This window comes from Cebus imitator, unplaced genomic scaffold (assembly GCF_001604975.1).
Source record: "Cebus imitator isolate Cc_AM_T3 unplaced genomic scaffold, Cebus_imitator-1.0 Scaffold177, whole genome shotgun sequence".
Taxonomy (NCBI): domain Eukaryota; kingdom Metazoa; phylum Chordata; class Mammalia; order Primates; family Cebidae; genus Cebus; species Cebus imitator.
In genome coordinates, this window is record NW_016107492.1 from 2,852,128 (window position 1) to 2,874,658 (window position 22,531).

The following is a 22,531-nucleotide window of genomic DNA, read 5'->3' on the forward strand; positions in this document are numbered from 1 at the left end:
CCCATGTACTTGCTTGCCTTTTGCCATGTTATGGCACAGCAAGAAGACTCTTTTCAGATTCAGCTCCTTGATCTCACATTTTCCATCCTCCAAAACCATGAGCCAAATAAATCTGTTCTTTATAAACTACTTGATCTGCATGTAAAAAATAAAAATAAATAAGTTACCCAGACTGCAGTTTTTTTTTTGTTTGTTTGTTCTGAGGCAGAGTCTCACTGTGTCACCCAGGCTGGAGTGCAGTGGCACAATCTCAGCTCCTCAGCTCACTGCAACCTCCATCTCCTGGGTTCAAGCAATTCTCGTGCCTCAGCCTCCCAAGTAGCTAGGATTACAGGTGCCCACCACCATGCCTGGCTAATTTTTGTACTTTTAGTAGAGATGGGTTTTACCATGTTGGCCAGGCTGGTCTCAAACTTCTGACCTCAGGTGATCTACCCACCTTGGCCTCCCAAAGTACTGAGATTACAGGTGTGAGCCACCATACCTGGCTGGTAGTCTTTAATGTACTTTTAGTTTTTTATTTGCAATAAACTTTTTTTCTTTTTAAAGATAATTGATTTAAACAAAAATAAGTAATGTGGGAGTTAGAACACATGTAAAAGTAAAATTCACGACAATAGCACAAAGGTTGGGAGAGAAGAAATGGAAGAATACTATTGTAGGTTCTTATGTAAAGTGGCATAATATCACTTGAAGGCAAACTGTGATAAGTTAAAGATATATGCTATCAATGCTATAGTAATGATTAAAATAGCAATAAACCAACAAAGGGGATAAAATGGAATTGAAAAATGTATTTTTCAAAAAAGGCAGAAAAAGAAGAAAAGGGAGGACAAATAAGAAAAATAAAAAACAAATTCCAAAATGATCAACTTAAACTAACTGAATCAGTAATGTAATTACATTTAATGTAAATGGTTTGAGCACTCTAATTAAATGGAAGAGCTGCTCAGATTGATTTTTAAAAAGTCAAGACCCAACTAAATGCTGTCTTGGTGCTTAGTTTGAATGTTTGTGTCCCCCAAAATTCATATGCTAATATCCTAATCCTAAAGGTGAGATGGACCTTTTGAGAGGTGATTAGGTAATCAGAGTAGAGTCCCCATGTTTGGGATTAGTGACCTTAAAAAAGAGACCACAGAGAGCTAGCTAGCCTCTTCCACCATGTGAGAACACAGCTAGAAGGTGCCATCTATAAGAAAGGCCATCCCTGAACCCTGATTCTGCTGGCACGTTGACTTTGGACTTTCCAGCCTTCAGAACTATGAGAAATCAATTTCTTTTGTTTAGAAGCTGCCCAGTTAATGGGATTTTGTAACAGTAGTTCAAAGGGACTTAGGCACTTGATTAAAAGTAAAAGAGTAGAAGAAAAACCATACAAATGCTAATCAAAAGAAAACTGGCTACATTAATATCAAAGTAGATCTCAGGACAAAGAATATTACCAAGGAAAAAGATTATTATTTAATAATGACAATCAGGGAGTTCATCAAGAAGACATAACAATTTGAAACATTTATGCACCTAATAACAGAGCTTCAAAATGCATAAAGCAAAACCAGACAGAACTACAAGAAGAAATTTAAAAATTCACAATTGTCCTCGGAGATTTCAATATGCTGTTCTCAATAGTTGACAGAACAAGTAGACAGAAAGTCAGTTAGATATAGAAGACTTTAAAACTCATCAGCTAACTTGACCTAACTGACAAAGGATGCTACACTCAATAACACCAGAATACATGTTCTTTTCTAGTGCACACAAAATTTATCAAGATAGTTCACATTCTGGGCCACTGTCTTAGTCCATTTTTTGCTTCTATAAAAAATATTGGCCAGGGACAGTGGTTCACACCTGTAATCCCAGCACTTTGTATTAAATGAAATAATATAGGTAATATTCCTTGCCCACAGTAAGTAGTCAAAATGTTAGCCATTATTATTTCATTATTGCACTTTAAGATTCTTATAAAGTGGGCCAATGAATTTGCTTTTCTATTATCAAGTTAAATAATTAGAAAAGTATCAGATACGTTTATCGATGTAGTTAGCATTTCCAGTGTTCTTCATTTTGTTGTGTAAGTCATTTGGTATTACGGGAATGTGTTCTCTTTCTGGGTCCGTGAGGGGGCATAGTTTTAAGGGCAAGAATTTCCCAGCGCCATGCCCCACTCCCATCTCTCTCCATCCGGGAGATTTAACGGTTTATGTTTGAATTTCGTGGGTGCCGGAAGAAACTAAAAGTTAATCACTCCAGCGGAAGTTCTAGGGAACTCCTTTCATTAGCCCAGGGTCATGGGGAAGGTGGGAATTTCTCCCAGGATAATTTCCCCTGCTCCTTCACCCATGCCAGGTTACCAGCTCTCTGGAATCCCCTCCCACATGGTGAGAGCTCCCTTTCCCCTCTGGGATTTTCTCCTCTGGAATCCCCTTCCACATTCTTCGTGGAAGTCTTTCTCTTCTTCTCTTTTCTCTACCTAAATAAAATCACCTTTCTGCAACACTTCTTGGGTCTGATATTTACTTTTACAAGCGTACAGCACACCTGTAGTGGTCCCATCGCTTATTCTTTAAGAGACTGGAGACCAAGAACACACAGCATTCTCTCGTGGGAGCTGTGCCTCACTAGCACCCAAGAAAAAACCTGATTACAGAATCATTACCTCACTGCCTGAACAACTATCTTTAACATTTCTGGTAATGCAGATCTGCTGGTTATAAATTCTTTCAGCTACTGTATATGTGGAAAAAAAACCCACAACTTTATTTCACCTTTGTTTTTAAAAGATATTTTCTTTGGGTAGAAATTTTAGGTTGACACTTTAAAGATGTCACTGTGCTTTCTTCTTGTTTGCATTATTTTTGATGATGTATTATAATCCTCATCTTTGTTCCTCTGTATGTAACCCAATTTCCTCTCTGTCCCACATGCTTGCTTGCCTTTTACTTTGACTACTTCTAAGATTTTCTCTTATCAGAGGTGTTGAACAGTTTGAATATGATGTGCCTTGGTGTAATTTACATCATGTTTCCTATGTTTTGTGTTCATGGAGATTCTGAATGCATGGGTTTATAGTTTTCATCACCTCTAGAAAGATTTCAGCCATTATTTCTTCCAATATTTTTTTCTATCATGCTTTCTCTCTCCTCTACTTCAGGGACTCAAATTTGTATATGAGCTACTTAAAAGTTCCCACAGCTTAGATATTCTGTTCATTTTTGAGTCTTTAGAGGTTTAATATGTTCCTATTTAACTTTTGAACATTTGAAATATAGATATACAAAACTTTTAACGTATTTATCTGCTAAGTCAAACCTCTGTCAGTTTTGAGACAGTTATGATTATTGATTTATCTTCTAATTATAGATCATATTTTCCTGCTCGTGTGCCTGAAAATTACTGGATGCTATCTATATAGCATAGATTTTATCTTGTTGGGTGCCAAATATTTATAAATATTTTTTAGTTTTGCTCAGGTTTGAAATTAAATTATCTGAAACTTCAAAGTTTGATCTTTTCAGGTCTTATTTTTAAGATCTGTTGGATTTGTCCAGAGCAGTACTCAGTCTAGGGCTAATTATTCCTTACTATTGGGCAAGATTCTTCTGTGTGCTCTACCCAATGCTTCATAAATCTTGAGCATTTACAGCTCCGTTTGTGGGAACAGGCATTTTTCCTAGCCCTGTGTGAGCACAAGTACTGTTTCCTTGAATCCTTTTGTGTGGTTCCTTGTCTGGCCTGGTTGTTTCCTGACATGCATGTAATATTGAATACTCAGCTGAATACTCAAAAGGGACCATCTGTATAGATCTCTAGGGTTTTTTCTCTGCAGTTCTCACTTCTCCAGTACTCTGTCCTGTTAACTCTAACTGCTTTGGTCTCCTCAGACTTTCAGCTCCATCTCCTGAACAGCCTAGAAACTCTCTCAAGGCAGTAAGTAGGGTAGTAATACAAGTAAATACTTGTTTTCATCTTTCAAGGATCACTGTCCTTTATTAACTGATGTACAGTGTCCTAAAAATTGTTGTTTTGCATATTTTATCTTTATTTTAAATTTTTGCAGGCAGGAGGGTAAATCTTATCCCTGTTATACCATCTTGGCTACAAGTTTCACTAACTTATTGTGCTTATTTCTCTGTATTGAACCATTGTAAATGGCATCTCAGTTCAATCATCCCTGATGGAGTGGGGTCAAATCTTACATGGTTATGAGATCACCCCTCTAGATTGTTTCTGTGGGTCTTTTCATTAACTGCCTTAACAGCAATCCATTCTTCTGCTTAAAAAACAAATTTAACAGAAGTAATAGTAAGACTAAGTAAGGAATTTTAATGCTATGGGGAAGAATGTCTGGAAGTTTGTGCAGCTAAATAAATCACAAAGTGACTGATCTTCTATAGAGCTTCTAGAAGAAGGATTTTTCTTTTATAACTCTTGCAAATGAAAATAACACTCATGGGAGAAACAGAGATACTGAATGTGAAAGTCGGGAAAAGGAAGAATAGCAGAACTTGAGAATGAAAGGGGCTTAGAATAAAATTTTTCTGAGAAAAATAATGGAAATCAAGTCACATATTTACAACAAGACATCATAGTATATAGATTTTAGGAACTAGTCTTTTGCTCTTTCTTCCTACACAAAAATTCAATTATTTACTTAATTAATATGCTAAGGTAAAATATTAATCAAAACAGACAGCTGCAATCATTATCATCACCATTATCCCTTATAAATGTCAAAACAAAACAGGCAAGTTCATGCAAGTGTAAGGCTGTTAAGATAATCTAGGGCATAAACTCCACATTGGTGGCCCACGGGCTTTATTTGGCCTGCTGACATGTTTTGTTTGGCCTATAGGACAATGGCCTACACCATATTTGCAAAAGTATAAATTTGCAGCCCAACATTTACAAAATAGAAGACTTCACAAATTGGAGAGATTTCATATAAAAATCTGGGGGAAAAATAGGAGATGTGACATCACTCATGGTGGGTAGTAGCTGCCCACTTTATCTAGTCTGAGCTCTTGAGTTCACTATAGTTTCCATCACTCACTATTGTTTTCCTCCTCACTTAACTGTCCTGGCCTCTTTTTTGCTCCTGCAGGAATTTAGGTTAGTGACACTTTGATTTAGGCAATATACAATAATATTCTAACAAACTAACATTATTTGACTTTGAGAAAAACTGCATAAAAGCATGACCAAAATTTCTAATTTCTCTAAAGGGGAGATAGATTTCTAGAAAGATACTTCGAAAAGAGTTCTTATTTTCTACCAATAGTAAGAAAGCTGCCTTTGGGGCACATTTTTAAACTACAGATGCCTGGGGCCACACGAAGTATCCCAAAATATTTTATTTTTAACAAATTTATAGGTAATTCAGATACAGCTCACACTTGGAAACCACAATCTACCCCACCTTCTACCTATGTTTCAAAGGTACACATACAATGAAGCATAATTACAAAAAGCTAATGGTGTTATTGAAAATTATGTTCTGGCATACTTTTCCTCTCAATGCACTGTATTTATGCAGGAAAAAAATATCTAAACTTTAGGTACATAATAAGAGTAACTCCATATTTAGTCTCAGTATTCATACTTAAACCAAGGAAAGAAAACTAGAAAAAACAAACATTTTAAAAAATTTCTATGTATCTAGCTTCTTTGCACTCCAATGATCTATAACTGTAATAGATCTAAGTTCCCCTTCCAACTGTAAAATAATCCAACTTCAGTTGTATCCAATATCTGTCAACCTCAATTAAAAGAAAATTTTGAACTTAAATAAAACTGTAAAATTAGTACTGCTAAGATATCCATGTTTGCTTTTACTATTAACTGATATTTAAGTGCTAACAAAAGAAAGGGATTAACAGGTCAAAAGTGTGAAACTTTTGAGGTAATCCAAGGGGGGAAAAAAGCAGAAAAATAAAGTTATGCTATTTAACACATAAAAGGTGACTACTTTGTGTAAATTCTTTTCAAAAGCCAAGAGCTTTTTAGCATAAGAAGAGGGTACACACAAAGTTTCACACTGAGGAAGACTAAAACACCAGTTTAGTACAACATTAATGTTTCTTCCTGGCTTTGATGACGTTACTGAAAATGAAGGATACAGAAAAGCACCCGAGGAACTGGACTTGGAGAGAGTAAAAAGATGACTTACTTTTTAATCTTTGTACATTTTCAACCTTGTATAAATACAAGTTTTACCTATTCTATAAAATAAGATACTTAATAATAAAACAAACTATCTGCTATAACTGAAGTCTGCACAACTCATCCTTTTCAGAGGACAACAAAACTGTTTACTTATTAAAAGAGCTACATGATTATCTAAATTATTTGCATATGGATAATGGTACATAAGTCTTAAGAAAAAAATAGATGTGAAGACAGCCAGTTGAGGGAAAGGATTAATAGTGATTTTAATTTTATGTCTCAAAGAACTCTAGGCTATGAAGTACACTTCTCCAACTAAGAGCAAATGTCAACCAATTGTGAATGAATTCTAAAACTATGTGATAAACTAAAATTCAGAAACTTTTGTAGTTCTCCTCAGACACTTTTTATAACACCACATACAAAGCATCCAGCCCTACTGAAAGAGTTGATTCAAAGGAGAAGAAAAGAAACTTTGTTAGCAGTCACCAACAGTTTAGGGTTCTGTAAATAACTGCAATCAACCAAACCAAAAGATGATTTTTAAACCTGCAAAGTATGTAATGAAGAGCTGGTCATAAGCTATTCTCAATGGCCATACTTTAATAAGATAATTATTTCCAACTCTGAACTAAAAGTTATAAATGGTTTTCACTATTAAAATATCTAGTGTGTAGTGTTTAGGCACACAGGCTTCAGAACCAGATTGCCTAGATGCAAAACGCTGGCTTTCCCACTTACCATCTATATTTGGCAGATTAATTAATCTAAGTGCATCTCAGTTTCCATTATCTATAAAGAAGATAACAGTAATATTTACCATAAGGTTTTGAGGAATTAAATTTTTATTAAACAGTACATTTTATAAGCACGTTATCATTATTATTACCTAATCATCTTTGTAAAGCAGCAATCCAGCCTCAAGTAAATCTTCCAAGAATTGGCTAGAATAATCAGTAAGCCTCCTCCATATTTAGAAGAAAAAAAATCTTCAGGCAAAATATCATAATTTGTTTCTCAACTTAACAGAACAGATTCTATACATAATGAATTCTTCACAATCTATCTTTCTACTCCTAAAATAGGTTGGTTCTGCCTATAAAAATCTTTATAATGTACCCCACTGTTTTTTTTCTGGCCTCTTTAAAATGAGAGTTTTTATTAAAAAATAAAGCAATACAAAAACTACAGTTATAATCATGCTTTAGTTGCCAGGTTTTACCTTTTATCTATTTAACATTATATTTCCAAGCTACAAAAGCTCCTTTTCAATCTAATTTTTGGTGACTGCAAAATTCTACTGTAAGGATTTAGAATAATTCATTCCTTTTTTCTAAGCTATTTATGTTGTTTCTAATTTTATGTTACTACAAATAATGCTGTGATGAGCATCTAAACACTGTTAAAAGACTTTCAAGAGGGTACTTCATTATCTTTGCTTTACTCAGTAGTTTTATAGGAACTCAGCACTGTGAAGACCAAAAGCAACAAGTTAGTAAAGGAAGACCTTGAAAAAAAAAAAAAGCTAAAATGAAAATATATCATTACAAGAACTGTTTTAAAAGTTCATTAAAGGGCCGGGTGTGGTGGCTTACGCCTGTAATCCAAGCACTTTGGAGGCCAAGGCGGGCGGATCAACTGAGGTCGGGAGTTCAAGACCAGCCTGACCAACATGGTGAAACCCTGTCTTAAGAAACAAAAACAAAAACAAAAACAAACAAAAAAAAACTTCATTAAAAACCTCATAAATTTAGATGTCATATTAGACCATCAAGGTCTCTTTCATATTTTCTATGGAAATTGAGTTGATTTTTTTGTCCCACCTTGAGATTGCTCATGTTAAAAGATGCTATTGATATGAGAAGTTATAGTTATGATAATTAACTGGAGTAGGACACACTTGGATTCAAGTGTGTGCTCCACTGCCACACATTAAGCCTCTCTAAGCCTGTTTTCTCATCTGTAAAATAAGAATAATAGCATTTACTTCACAGGATTGCATGTACCTCAACAGGACTATAAAGATAAATAATATACTATGTGTCAATTTCTTAAAAGAGTGCCTAGCACACAATATCCAAATATTACCTTATCATTGGAATCATTTTCAGTGTCCATTCAGATGATGTGAAAGATGATATAAACATATACATATAAGATTGTATATAAATTATTGGCTTAATCTACAGATTATAATGGCATAGAATCTTATTTACAGACATCATAAAGATCTTTTAAAATATTTTCATGTAGTATAAAAAGGTTGTAAAATGTAGATGGAGATATAAAAATTTTTATAATGTCCCTCATTAGGGTAGTATGGGTATTTAAATAATTTTTTTTTAAAGACTAACAGTTTTAAAGAAATCTTAAACATGAATTTTGCTGTGTATAGCACATAAAATTTTTTTTTATCTTAAGACAGAATAAGATTTTTAAGTCTTATTTTATATGATAAAGAGGTTTAATGAATTTAAAAGAATGCTAAGTGCTCCAGGATTAATTTATCAGCTGGAATAACATTACTTCCTTTTGAGTTATTTTTCTAAGAAATATTTGGTAATATAAAAAGCAGCAGAAAATGTACTAGCCACCAATATGGACAGTTATTAATCAAGGCAATGACAATTCTTCTGATGATGTGGCTGGCCAAGCCACTACTTTTAGAGGTCTACACGGAGTTTTGCTGTTATTTAACAAGCAACTAGGTGACTTCAAGCAATCAACTAGGTATTTGTAGAGTCAAGGAGTTTCATAATGTTATTTCAAGAATTAAGAAAAAAATCAAGTCCTGAGTGGGTAAAATACTAAACATATTTATTGAATTTCATTGCAGCTGATGGTATAGCAAATAAAACATTTATCTGAATTTAAGATGGAAAGATGTGATTTATTTAGAAACTTTTTAGGAATAGATATCTACCAAGTATAAGGCTAATTTGTAAGAGGAGAATAGAGAGTTATTTTCATTAATTATTTCATTAATTCATTTCTGTTTCTATAAAAAGCAGTCAAAGCAATTTGTGGAAAGCATTTCCAATAAATTTTAAATTATGACTCTTAGTGATTCATTATCATAATAAATAAGCATAAAGACAAACAGTAAAATCACACTAGAGGCAAATATAAAACCAACTACTATAGCAGAATATTAAAAAACAGAATGAGATTTTGATTTAAAGTTTTTCTAAATGTATAGTGTAGGTGGCTCATTTTAAATACAATCCCCAACCTCAGATTAAGTGAACAAAGCAGTAACTAATCCACACAGCATATTCAATTAAACAAACATCATATACTTGTTTTAGCATCAAGATCCTTTGTTGGCTTGTTCTTAAAAAAATGGCAGATAGAGGAAAATGATAAATATCTTCAATTCAATCAACAGTTGGCTAACTGAGCAAATTTAGAAAGTACTAAAAAAATCACTCTTCATTTCACCCAATTTTCTCAGTCTCAGTAGTATTTCCTCATTACTATAAGCCCAATGTTCTGTTTGACCATTATAGACCACAATAATTTTTTCACTTTACTCTTCATTTTCTGCAAATGTGGACTGAGGCCATCACTGTTCAAATTATTCAACTTCAAACTCACAAAGCCTCTATAAATCCTTTATCAACCTCTTATTACTTTCCCAACAGTAGTAATTCCTAACCTTTACCTATATCTCCTTTAACCTAAATAATACCTGGAGATAATCTTGCCTCCTATGACAGCACTTTCTGAAGATACTATCATTAAGTGTAAATTATCTTATAAAATCTTATTTTTATTTATATTCATTAATAGGTCCACATCTATCTTTGTAGGCTTCCCTTCAATCTTACAGGAAAAAGTTGTTCCCCCTGACTAAAACTAATATCTTTACTTAGGACTCATTCTTTCCCATCCAGACAATCCTCATAAAAGGAGACAATTCTTTCTCGCTCTTTCTGCCATTTTAAATCTCTTAATCTCATAGAATCAATCTGTTCTTTCACCTTCTTTAATCTTTTTTTTTTTTTTCAATGTTGGCTGCTGTTTATTAGGGAATAATTAAGAAAACTCCATTGAATCATGGTTTGTGACTAGCTTGGCTCACACCTGGGCAAGATTCATTGTCACCTCCTTTAATCTTAAAAAGGAAAAATGTTCTGACCTTATGGACCCTCATAGATCAGATCAACCAGCTCTCATCTATTTTGCCACCAAATACTATCCTTCATTTCAATCTCCTTTTTATCTCTGCAATACTCAACTGATTGCACTGTTATACTTTTCTTTAGCCTTCTCTCTTTGGCTCCCTGTGGCATCTGGAATTATTGGCCCTTTACTCTCATCTCTCCTAATGCATTTTCTTTAACATAACATTCTCTGTCCTCCTCCTATTCTCACTTTCACATGCCATCTTCAGCATTTCTTTTTAAACACTTCCCTCGTGAATTTACTTACTCATATCTTTTGTTTTGCTCCATGACATACCATGCTTATCCATAGACATTTAATGTCTTCAAGGCTCAGCTCACATTCTACTCCCCAAGCGAATCCTGATTAAATCAAATTACACTTTCTTAAAACCTTCATTGCACCTATTCAATATTTTACAATATATAAGGGTTTCCTATCTTTTCTGTGTGTTTTTTTAAGCTGGATTTTAAGTTTTTTGATAGGAACCACTTTTATTATTCAATATTTCTCAAAATATGGAAAACAATTCTGAATATAGCGTGGTCAAACATGTTACAGTAATATAATTGGTTTACATGAGAAACAAAAGGACATTCAACAAAAAATTAAATGTATTTATAAAACATTTCTTATGGTTGCTATTTTTAAAACAGTCAAACAATATTGTGGGTTTTTTTCTTACCAGTTTCTGTATTTTTCACATATTGAAGGGGACATGGTAGATTTACCTATTTTGTTTCCTTTAAAAGTCAACCATTTTAGTCTTAAAGTAGCTTATAAATAGCTACTCTGGCTAAAAAGATCTTACATATAAAATAATCTGGTAACCAAAGCAATAGCAGTGACCTAATCAAACCAATGCAAACTAAAGAGGCTAAAATCTTGGTGATAAAGAGATAAACCGCTTTTATCTCAGCATTATTAATCGGATTAGGCTGCTATTTCTCTCAGTATCATAGCTGAAGCGGGAAGTAAAGGTAAAGAATTCATGTAAACAGAATCAGTAGACTGTGCCCAATCATTTTATATGCATATAATTCAGGAGTAAAGCTTACAAAAGCTTATGAGATATAGATTATTATTTTCATTTTACAGATCAGACACAGAGAGGTTAAATTATTTATCCAAAGTCCCTCTAATTATTAAAAGAGCTAAAAGTCAAACCAAAAACTACCCAAATTCAAAATGTGTGCTCTTTATATTACACTGTGCTTCCTAATTTAGGCCTCAACATGAGTAAACAAGTCATAACACTACCTGGATTCAGTTTTCACAAAAGCTAAACACTTAAGAATTAGTATAAACAGACATTAATTTTGTCTTGTTAAAAGGTTAACAACTCAATTTAGTATTTCAATGGTGGGTCAAATACTGATTTTTTAATTATATAAATTAATTGTATTACTACAAATAACTAAATGTTAAACAATGCAAAGCATAAAAGTGCCAAATGATCTTAATGCCCATGAACTAGCCTCACTGAAGAGTAAATCCAGTTTCTTAAATATCTACTAGGTCAAGGTACTTTATTAGCATCATCCGTGTGATGCTAATTATCTGAGTTCATGCTGAATAAATAAATTTATTGGCAGGATATATTGCAGAGAATAGCTGTGAAGACAAAATGACATGTAAAATACATATATATGTAATGACCCATTTTATACAGTTAAAAAGGGAACTGGATGTAAGAGATGCTAAGAGATGTTATGCATTCTGTAGTTAATAAGATAAATGAAAAATCATATCATACCTTGGGGATTCATAATGTACATTAGACCATATTAAAAGTTCTATGAGAAATACCAATTTTTTTTTTTTTTTGAGATGGAGTCTTGCTCTGTCGCCGGGGCTGGACTGCAGTGGCACTCTCTTGGCTAGCTGCAACTTCTACCACTTGAGTTCAAGCGATTCACCTGCCTCAGCCTCCCGAGTAACTAGGATTACAGGCACCCGCCACCATGCCCAGCTAATTTTTTGTAGTTTTAGTAGAGACAGGGTTTTGCCATATTGGCCAGGCTGGTCTCAAACTCCAGAACTCAAGTGACCTGCCTGCCTCAGCCTCCCAAAGTGCTGGAATTACAGGCATGAGCCACCACTCCTGGCCAATGCCAAATAATTTTTAACAGAAAAACTACTAAAAGCATGCCCAATATCAGCTGGGAAATGTGGCCACAAACACTTTCCAAATAATTTTAGGTTATACTACACAGTACTTAGTCTCAGAAGCATAGCAATGTAAGATTTACAAATATTAAGTAATAATTCTGTGTGAGACTATGAACATATACATTTTAACAAACTGTAATTTATATATCTGACAGTGTCACCTTTCTAAATAGACGCTTCAGAAGCGTAAAGTACATTTGTTCTCAAAGACAATGTTATCAAAAATATTTCTGGAATCCTTTTTAAATTATGTTTAGATATTTTTAAAATATTCCTTTTACTTTATACTCCTTTTACTTTATATTCCATTTTTCATTTTAGTTCAAATTACTTATCTTTTTTTTTTTTTGAGACAGAGTTTCACTTTGTGGCCAGGCGCCAGGCTGGAGTGCAGTGGCACAATCTCGGCTCACTGCAACCTCCGCCTCCCAGGTTCCAGCAATTCTCCTGCCTTAGCCTCCCAAGTAGCTGGGACTACAGGTGCACGCCACCACGCCCAGCTAATTTTTGTGTTTTTAGTAGAAATGGGGTTTCACCATGTTGGCCAGGATGGTCTCGATCTCTTGACCTCATGATCTGCCCGCCTTGGCCTCCCAAAGTGCTGGGATTACAGGCTTGAGCCACCGCACCTGGCCCCAAATTACTTATCAATCACCTTTCAAAAACATGAAAACATGTATTAATTAATTATATCAAACCTACTCTCAAAAGATAAAGGATATGTAAAACAATACACCATATGGCCTCAAAGTGATTCCAAAACAGGAAATACAGTGTTCTAAACATGAGTAGTTTGAGGCCGGGCATGACAGCTCATCCTGTAATACTAACACCTTGAGAGGCTAAGGCAGGAGGATCGCTTGAGTCCAGGAGTTTGAGACCAGCCTGGGCAACATAAGGAGGCCCCATTTACAAATAAATACAAATAATTTTAGCCAGATGTGTGTGGCAGCAGATGCCTTAATTTCAGCACTTTGGGGAGCTGAAACAGGAGGATCACTTGAGCATGGGAGGTTGAGGTGCTGCAGTGACCTGTGATCAGGCCACTACACTCCAGCCTGGGTTACAGAGACCTTGTCTCAAAAAAAAAAAAAAAAAAAAAAAAAAAAAAAAAAAAAAAAAAAAAAAAAAAAAAAAAAAAAAAAAAAGGAAAAAAATCAGAGAAATAATTACAGCAGTTTGAAAAGGATAACATTCATTTCACAAGTTCTAGTAAATGTGTAAAAATCAGACACACATCACATATATCAAGCCCAAGTGATGAGTGGAAGGAGCACATGGCCCAAGGAAAAAAGCAGGGCTATAAACTTTGAAACAAAAAACCATATTTAAGTTCATATATTACCTGTACCCACTGTTAAAAAAAAAAAAAAAAAAAAAAAAAAAACAAAAACAAAACTGTTATATGTGCCTGTAGTCCCAGCTACTCAGGAGGCTGAGGCAGAAGAATCGCTTGAATCCAGGAGGTGGAAGTTGCAGTGAGCCGAGATTACGCCACTGCACTCCAGCTTGACGACAGAGCAAGGCTTCTTCTCAAAACAAAAACAAAAACAAAAACAAAAAACAAAAAAAAAACACACACATAAACAAACTGTTATAAATCAAATATAAGTATACCAAAAATAATAACAGCGAATATTAAACACAATAATATGTATTAAGCACTATTCTAAGTGCTTTACATGTATTAACTCATTTGGTTCTCACAAAAGCCCCATAAAGTATGCTTGGTTATTATCCTTATTTTGAAGATGAGGAAAATAAGGGACAGCAAGGTTAAGTAACTTGGGCAAGGTCACAGAGCTTGTAAATCATGGAGTCAGAAATCAAAACCTAGGCATTCTGACTCCTAGTCTGTGCTTTAAATACCATACTATACCATACTGTCTCTCTAAATCAAACGGGAGATGAGGGCAACACCATGCACAGCAACATCTAAAAACAAACCACGTTTATATATATTAAGAGTACCTTTCTACTCACATATTTGAGTTTTACAAGGCAGTTTACATGTTATTTAATCTTATCTTCACAGCTATTCTGTGTAATACATCCTGCCAATAGATGGATTTATTCAGCATGAACTTGGATGATTAAAGCTGTGTGGCCTCAGACTATTCCACTAAGTTGCCTGTCTTGGAAATGTGGCTTCTCTATGCGTCATCAGCGTCTTGTAGAGTGTCTAGCAAAGAATAGGAATTAATGAATGAGGAAGAATTAAAAAGGGAACAAGGTATACAAAAGTTAAATAAGCCCAGATTTATTATTACAGATTCATCTAGAAAAATACTAGAACATTACGGCCATAGACAGTGATTCTTTGGTATTGCTGCAGGTGGAAGAACAGTATTATTCATTTTTCCAGTTGCATCTTAGTATCTCAATACAATCTTAAAATCCCTTTGAAGTTAGAAGATTTGTTGCACTAACATAAACCTGAAAAAGATTCAGATGAAATCTTACCTTAAAAACAGAGCTTGATTTGGTCTTCAGTCCCACAATGAGTGTGATAATATTATGTAACCACATTAAAATATTTTCTTTAGTTTCAAAATTGAAAGAAATTTCCATTAAAGTTTTAATATTAGAGAATAATATGTTCTAAATTTTTCACTGGAACTCTTAAGAATTATATGCCACAACCTATGAACATAGAGGAATATGTTACCTTGAATTTCAACTGAAGTTACAGTATCTCTGTGTACTATGTAATAACACACATCCTGTTTTTAATTTCCATACTCCTTAAGGCAATGTCAGAATTTAAGCTCCAATGGAACTCAAGTGAATGGTATAGCTACAATAGTTTTATCTGGTGTAGATTTGATAATGGAATGTTCCCAAACTAAAGTTTCTATTATTGTAGTAATTTTTCAATTTTTAGGTTTTGTTTGTTTTTAAACAACTGTCCTAGCTTTCATGAAGTACAGCTACAAAAATACATTTCAGTCTTGGTAAATGTTCATACAGTACTAGAAATGCAGATATGTTACACATTGCTTTAAGTTCATTTCTTGAACGAGGCAGAGAAACCAGCAACAAATAAAATTAGAACAGAATGAATTTAATCAATATGGTATCCAAATAATTCCATGAAATTACATCTCAGCTAAAGTCAGAAACATAAAACACACAGACAAGGGAATTTACCTATTATTAAAAAAGGAAACTCCTGTTCTAAATTACTAATTATTTTCGCTTCAAAAACTGAACTACATTATATGTTCCAGAAGAAATATTTAACTATACTGAGACCTAAAATAATCATCCCCTAAGTAGTTTAAATGTTTATTTTTAAAATTATACTTTTTTAGAAGAAGCAAAAATATTTAAACAGTACTAAAAGAATTTTTTAAAGTTCTCTGGCTAAACCTTTCCTCAAAAGACAAAACAGAACACAACTTTGAATATTTTTATCACAATCTAAGGTTATATAATCATTCTAACATTTAAGTTCAACAAGAATGTTTCATTTTTGTTTCACAGACTCTGTTACAACTAAGTGGGGAAGCAATAAAACATAAAAATGATATAGTACACAAAACTTTCCATCAGGCATCCATTCAACAATATAACTCACAATGTTCTGCTGTACAGAAACCTACCACATCAGAATAGGTGAAAAAAAATTGTGGTTATGTAAAAAGAAATATAACATCTACCAAAAAGGAATATTTTTAATTGAAATTAGTTATTGTTCCTATTTCTACTTAGAACATATTGAACCAATAAAACTTTGATTAAGAAACATCTTTTTTAGCTGTGTAAGGAGTGGGTATAGCAGTTTCTTCTAGGCTATGCATCAGTAGTTACCAACTGGTAAATACCATTAAGTTTGATGACACAGTCTTAGTGTCCAAACATTGGGAATTCTTTAGGAATCTAATTTTTTCAAGGAGATGCCTTCCCCTTATAGGAAAAAATTTAAATTTCTCTCACACCTGTATGCTCATGTGAAAACTAATAAAACAGTTTTCTGTTGAAAAGCTCAATCACATCACTTGATAACTTAGAAATTCTGTATGCAAAAGAAAAAAGATCTTTATCGAAAAGGAAAACTTAATCAAATCCTAACACTTGTGTTGAAATGATGACTATTTCTATTTTCAGCGTTTTGGGACATCACATTTCCAGACCTGAAATTTTTTACAGTATACAAGGGCAATCAAGCCATTAGTTAGGTTTAGAGCATAGTGATACAAGTAATAAAAACAAGGCCACTAAATTTCCTCTTCTCAGTTAACTTTGAAAAGGAAAACCTTATAACTAGGTACAAAAGACTGAGGAAATAAAAAATGTATAAAAAATGTGGTATTTCTCCTAACTTTTAAAAATGTAACTCTAAAAAAATAACGCATTATATTTTTAAATGATAAATCTGAAGAAAATGACATAGTAATTATATATATGCCATTTCAGATAAGAAACACACAAATTTCAAAATCTCTAAGCAGTATAGAACTTTCTGTGATGAGGAAATGTTCTATATCTGAGCTGTTTGCTACAGTAGCTACTAGCTGCAAGTGGCTTCTGAGCACTTAAAATATGGCTAGTTATAAGAAGCAGAATTTTAAATTGCATCTAATTTTAATTAATTAAAATATAAATTTAAATACCCACATATTGCCAGGGAAATTAAATTTGACAGTACAGCTCTAGGGAATTGGAGGGAAATATTTGTACCTTAAATTCTCATCCAAATAGTAAAAAGTCCCGTAGATACACATGTACATAGATGCTTCTGAGACATTTTGGTGTTTTTAATTCTTAAGATTTATATAGAAGAAATATGTAAATATGAAATACAATCCAACACAAAAAATGTTGCTGCATTTGTGGGAACCAAATTTTCTACACTCAATTCTAGTAGAGTCTAGAACATTGGTTCCAAAGTTGACTATAATTTCTTAAGGAGTTTCTCAAAATATGGGTGCCTGGATCTCATCCGCAAAGATTCTGGTTTAATAAGTCTGAGATGAAGCCAGTGCATGGAGATTATTAAAAGCTATCCAGCCCAGGTGCAGTGGCTCACACCTGTAATCCTCATGCCTTGGGAGGCCAAGGAGGGAGAATTGCTTGAGGCCAAGGAGTTTGAGACCAGGCTGGACAATATAAGAATACCATCATCTCTACAAAAAATAAAAAATTAGCTGGGTAGTACACGCCTGCAGTATCAGTTATTTAGGACTCTGAGGTGGAGGGATCACTTGAGCCCAGCAATTTAAGGTTGCAGTGAGCTATGATCACACCACTATACTCCATCCTGGGTAACAGAGTGAGATTCTGTCTCTTAAAAAAACATTTAAAAACTTTAAAAAGCTGTCCAGGTGATACTAAGGTACAGACAGAGTTGAATAGCACTAAACTAGAAAAAAATAAATAAAACCGTTTATTAAGCATAGATGAAGTATGCAACCAAAGACATTTATTGGCTAGTAGGTAAAGAGGGCCTTTTGACCAGCCAGATTCAAGTTACACATTCAAGAATGATTTGAGTAGTCATAGGTTTTCGTGATTATTTAATTTTTCAAAGAAAATTTGCAAGGAAGGAAGCAAACTAAACATTGAGTGTCAGTTTGCACTTAAACCACGTTTGTACATATTAATTTCATCCTCAAAATACCTTAAGAGGGAGCAGGCACGTTGCTCACGCCTGTAATCCCAGCACTTTGGGAGGCTGAGGAGGGCAGATCACTTGAGGTCAGGAGTTCGAGACCAGCCTGGCAAACATGGCAAAACCGCGTCTCCACTAAAAATACAAAAATTAGTTGGGCAAGGTAGTGCACACCTGTAATCCCAGCTACTAGTGAGGCTGAGGCAGGAGAATTGCTTGAACCTGGAGTCGGGGAAGGGTGCAGTGAGCTGAGATTGTGCCACTGTACTCCAGCTTGGGCAACACAGCAAGACTCCATCTCAAAAAACAAAACAAAACAAAAAAACAAACCTTGAGAAGTATATATTATTAAATTATTAAAAACAAACTTAAATACAGTCGCTAGGATTCAGACAGCAGAGTCCTCCACACTCTATACTATTGCAGGATTTTGAGAAAGTTGGTTTCTGAAAACTTTCGTACTTTTCCAGTGTAAAAACAAATTAAAAAAAAAAAATTGAAAAAGCAGGATTTAATGGCAGAGCACAGGATAAGGCAAACACATCTAAATAAGTACTTGAGCCAGACCCTGTTCCTGTATTTCCTATGCATTTGATAGACAACTCTGGAAAAAACATGTGAAGTTTATGGTTTAAATATACACCAGCCTCTATACAAGATTATTGAGGAATTGCTATCTTTTTATCCTAAGAAATTACGCAATTGCCCACCTACTGCCTTACTATTAGTGACAGTCACACATTCTTGGGAACAGGGTTGGGCAAGATAGAGCAGGGTGCTTATTCAAAGTGCCTCAAACTAAATGAAAATAAAGGTCTTAAAGGTGTTTTCATTTTCTCCCCACACTCAAAGGATTATTAGATCTCCACCTCCCAAAGCAGTTTACAGACAGAGTTCTGAGGGGACATTTACAACTAGTATGAAACTTTCAACTTTAAAAGTTGAAAAGTCCTTTAAAAGGACTTTTAAGCCATTAAAAATCCTACATTAATGTACTCATTAAAAGCTGTCTTTCAGCCTTGGTCAACACAGTGAGACCTTGTCTCTATTTTAAAAAATAAACAAAATTAGCTGGGTGTAGTGATGCACACCTGTGGTATCAGCCACTTTGGGGGCTGAGGTGGGAGGATTGTGTGAGCCTGGGAAGTTGAGGCAGCAGTGAGCCATGATCAACCTATTTCATTCCAGCCTGGGCAACAGAACCAGACCCTATCTTAAAAGTTATCTTTAAAAAATTTAGTTCCTGAGTTGTTTGAACCATTTAGATTTTCAAGTTAAAAGTTTTTCAGGGAAAAAAAAAAAAGGAAATCCAGGCCCAAAGATCCTCATCCTTCCCATCAGTACTGATTCTTCCATCATGAGACCCATTATCTTTTCTCCTTTCTCAGGCCCCTACCTTGTAAAGTGACATTAACTCAAATGAGTCATACTGCACTTGGTTGCATCAGAGGCCAATAGGAGAATACTTCCAACCACAGAGTTCTCCCAAAGCATATTCCAAAACAAGAATATGTTGACAGAAATAACTACTAAATGCACTGGCTTGGAGTATGGTTGTGTTTCTTTTTCATTTCAAATGATGTTAATTATAATTTAATTATACATAAAAATGTTTTGGGGTTTATCAAAAAATTATGGAGTGTCAAAAGAAAAGGGTGAAGAGAAAAAAAAGAGGAGTCATAGTTTATCCCTTACAGACCTTCTCTTCAGTATATTTGGGGCTGGGCACTAAGATGAGCTGGAAAAATATACACTCAGTTGATATGGGTGAAACTACTTTACTTTCCCATCCAATACTTAACGTATTAAAGACAGAAAAAATCAACACCTGTTTTTCTCAATAAAGAATACATAAATTTCATTAATTTAAAGAGGAACACCTATCATCTATATTATCTATTCGAATACAAATAAGTAGCTAATACTCACATTCACATACTGTATTTAGGAGGTAGCCCTCAAAAACAACCAAAAAAAGGTAATGTAAGTTTTATAACATGACCCCTATCATAATATTAAAATCTGACCTTTAAATTGACACTGTTTTTAATGGTGTGCGTATGTGTTACTTGTGACATGAAAAACCATTTACATTTTTGGATGCTGTAATCATCCTTCAAGATACAAGTAGGCTTTACATGCAAGTAAAAATGGTGGGACAAATGTAAATTCAAAGATAAACCTACATAATGGTAAAGCAAGCTGTAATTCTCTAACTGTAAAAGTGAGAAACACTATGAAATCACTCCTTAACAACTAACCTCAAATATTTTTCTATTTTTAGTTCTAGTTTTCATCCTCTCCCCACATATACTCCCACAAAGCCTCTAGAACATCAAGTAGAACACAATGTTAGGAAAAAAGTATAAACAAGAACGGACATCAGTCAGTTTGCCTCTGTATAAATTTGCTAAATCAATATATATATGCCTTTACTAAAAAATGCTCCCAGTGATATTAAAACGAAAAATAATTTGTATCTTAGCAGCACTCCAAGCAGCCAATGAGCATGAAGCAAGTTTTCACCTGGACCCTGCCAACACAGTCATCACTTTGGGAAAATACCAAAGCTTGTTTCATAATACAGACACTTTTACTTTTTTTCCCCAACGTTTAGTAAACTTTCTAGATATAAATTTTAAAATCTTGCTAATTAGTTATCAGCGCCCTTCATCCCACAGATGAGGTGTCCTACATTTTGTTTAGGTCCTGCCTTGAAAACAAACCCGATTGCCCCATTTTCTCAGAGGTAAGCTCAGCTCCAGGCAGCTCCCTATGAAGTCACCGCGTTTGTTGTTTCAAAGATGCAATTAAATGAAAATGACACAAGGCTGTCGAACAGATTAGTTGGAAGTGCCGTGGTGTCGATCAAATGCGTGTAGGGCCAAAGAAAACTGTATTGCTGTAAATCTCTTAATAATATTTCTCCCCCCTCCCCTCTCCATTATATTCACAACACAAGGAAATTAAACTTTGCAAGAATTTTCTTGACTTTGGTTTAACTGTAGCTTCCCAGCTGTCTGCTCTTACAGTATCATGTAATGAGCAAAGCGGTGGGGCTAGGAGGCGGGGGGATGGGGGGGGAGGTAAGAGTGTTAACTTGAGTAAGGAGAAGAAAAGCAGTAAAAGAGCTTGCATCAGATAGTGTCTCTCTCTCTGCCCCCTCTTCCTCCGCTCCACCGCCATCCCACCCCCTTCTCAAGCCCTTACACATACACATTCTTCTGGGCGGCCTCTAACCACACCATCTCCACAATCATTTGCAGAAATTAGAAACAGACTCCGGGAGTCCTTCCCTTAAGCACGCACAGAGCGGAGCTGTGCAAGCACGACGGCGCAATGTCACTCCCTATTACCCCACAATCTCTTACTCCCCCTGTGGGTTTCATTCCGGAGAATCCGGCTTTTTTCTGCGGAGGAGATGGATCTCCCTAATTCGCCATGGAGTTTCATCTCATTCTTCCCCACTCCAGTCACCCCACCCCCACTCTAACGTTCAAAAACACCCCACCACCACAACCAAAGAAAAGTTCCTTCTACCAGGGCAACGAGGAGCTAGGTTTAGGGGCTGGAGCGAAAGCAGAGAGAGAGGAGGAAGAGAGCGAGCGCAGTGTACTTTGTTTTGCACTTCTGTACATGCAGCGCAGAGCCCAGGGCGGCTCTAGTCCTTACCCGCTGGTCCCGAGACCGGGTCCTGCTACTGGAGCGCCGGGCGAGGGCTGCGGGGACACGGCGTCGGGGCGGGCCGCCGGCAGCCGCCGCCGGCGCCGAGAGCCACCACCTCTTCTCCCCCAAGCGGCTGCGGGCGTGGGCTGAAGGAGCTGGAGAAGGAGCCTGGGGAGGGGGAGAAGAGGAGCAGCATCTCCTCCTCCTCCTCCTCGCCTCGGAAACGCCCCTCCAGCGGCAATCCCTGCCGACTGCCTGACCCCTGTGCGCTCAACGCACCCCCGCCGCCCTACTGTGCTCGACGCCCCTCTAAGAGCTTCGCCAAAACCTTCTGGTGCGGGCGGCTCAACTCCTGCAGGCGACTCTGAGCGCTGCCGAGGAGGACTGGGGAGCTACAGAGCGCGGCTCGCCAGCACCACGGTCTCTGGGGGCCGTGAGCACAGCGTGTCACCCTCGCCTCAGCGCGGCCGCCGGAGCTACTGGCACCACTCCGGCTCCACCTCAGGCAGCCGCGCCGGCTCCGCCCCCCGGTCCTGTCACTCAACCCTTCCCCGGCTCTGGGAGGACCGCAGATCTCCGACCCCGAGCTCCCTTGGATCTCATTGGCCCGCCTGGCCTCCAGCTCCGCCTCCTCCCTACGGACGAGGTCGCCGGGGAGACCAGCGCCCGGTTGCCATGACAACCGCTGCCTTGGGCCTGGGTTTTAGCGTTCTTCGGACTAGCCAGACGCTCAGGTTGGTGACT

At 36.0% G+C, this 22,531-nt stretch overlaps 1 protein-coding gene across 8 annotated transcripts in view; it reads right to left on the bottom strand.

The window, feature by feature from the left end:
• PTPN13 (protein tyrosine phosphatase non-receptor type 13) overlaps positions 1–22,277 on the bottom strand; it is a 210,411-nt gene extending 188,134 nt beyond the window's left edge. For 6 of the 8 annotated variants that reach the window (XM_017545146.2, XM_017545144.2, XM_017545141.2 and 3 more), the window contains exon 1: positions 21,794–22,268. The gene's annotated coding sequence lies outside the window, so the exon portion shown is untranslated. Of the gene's footprint in view, positions 1–21,793 lie in introns of all 8 variants that reach the window. The other 2 variants (XM_017545145.2, XM_017545138.2) reach the window with 1 other exon arrangement.
• Positions 22,278–22,531: the final 254 nt, after the last annotated feature.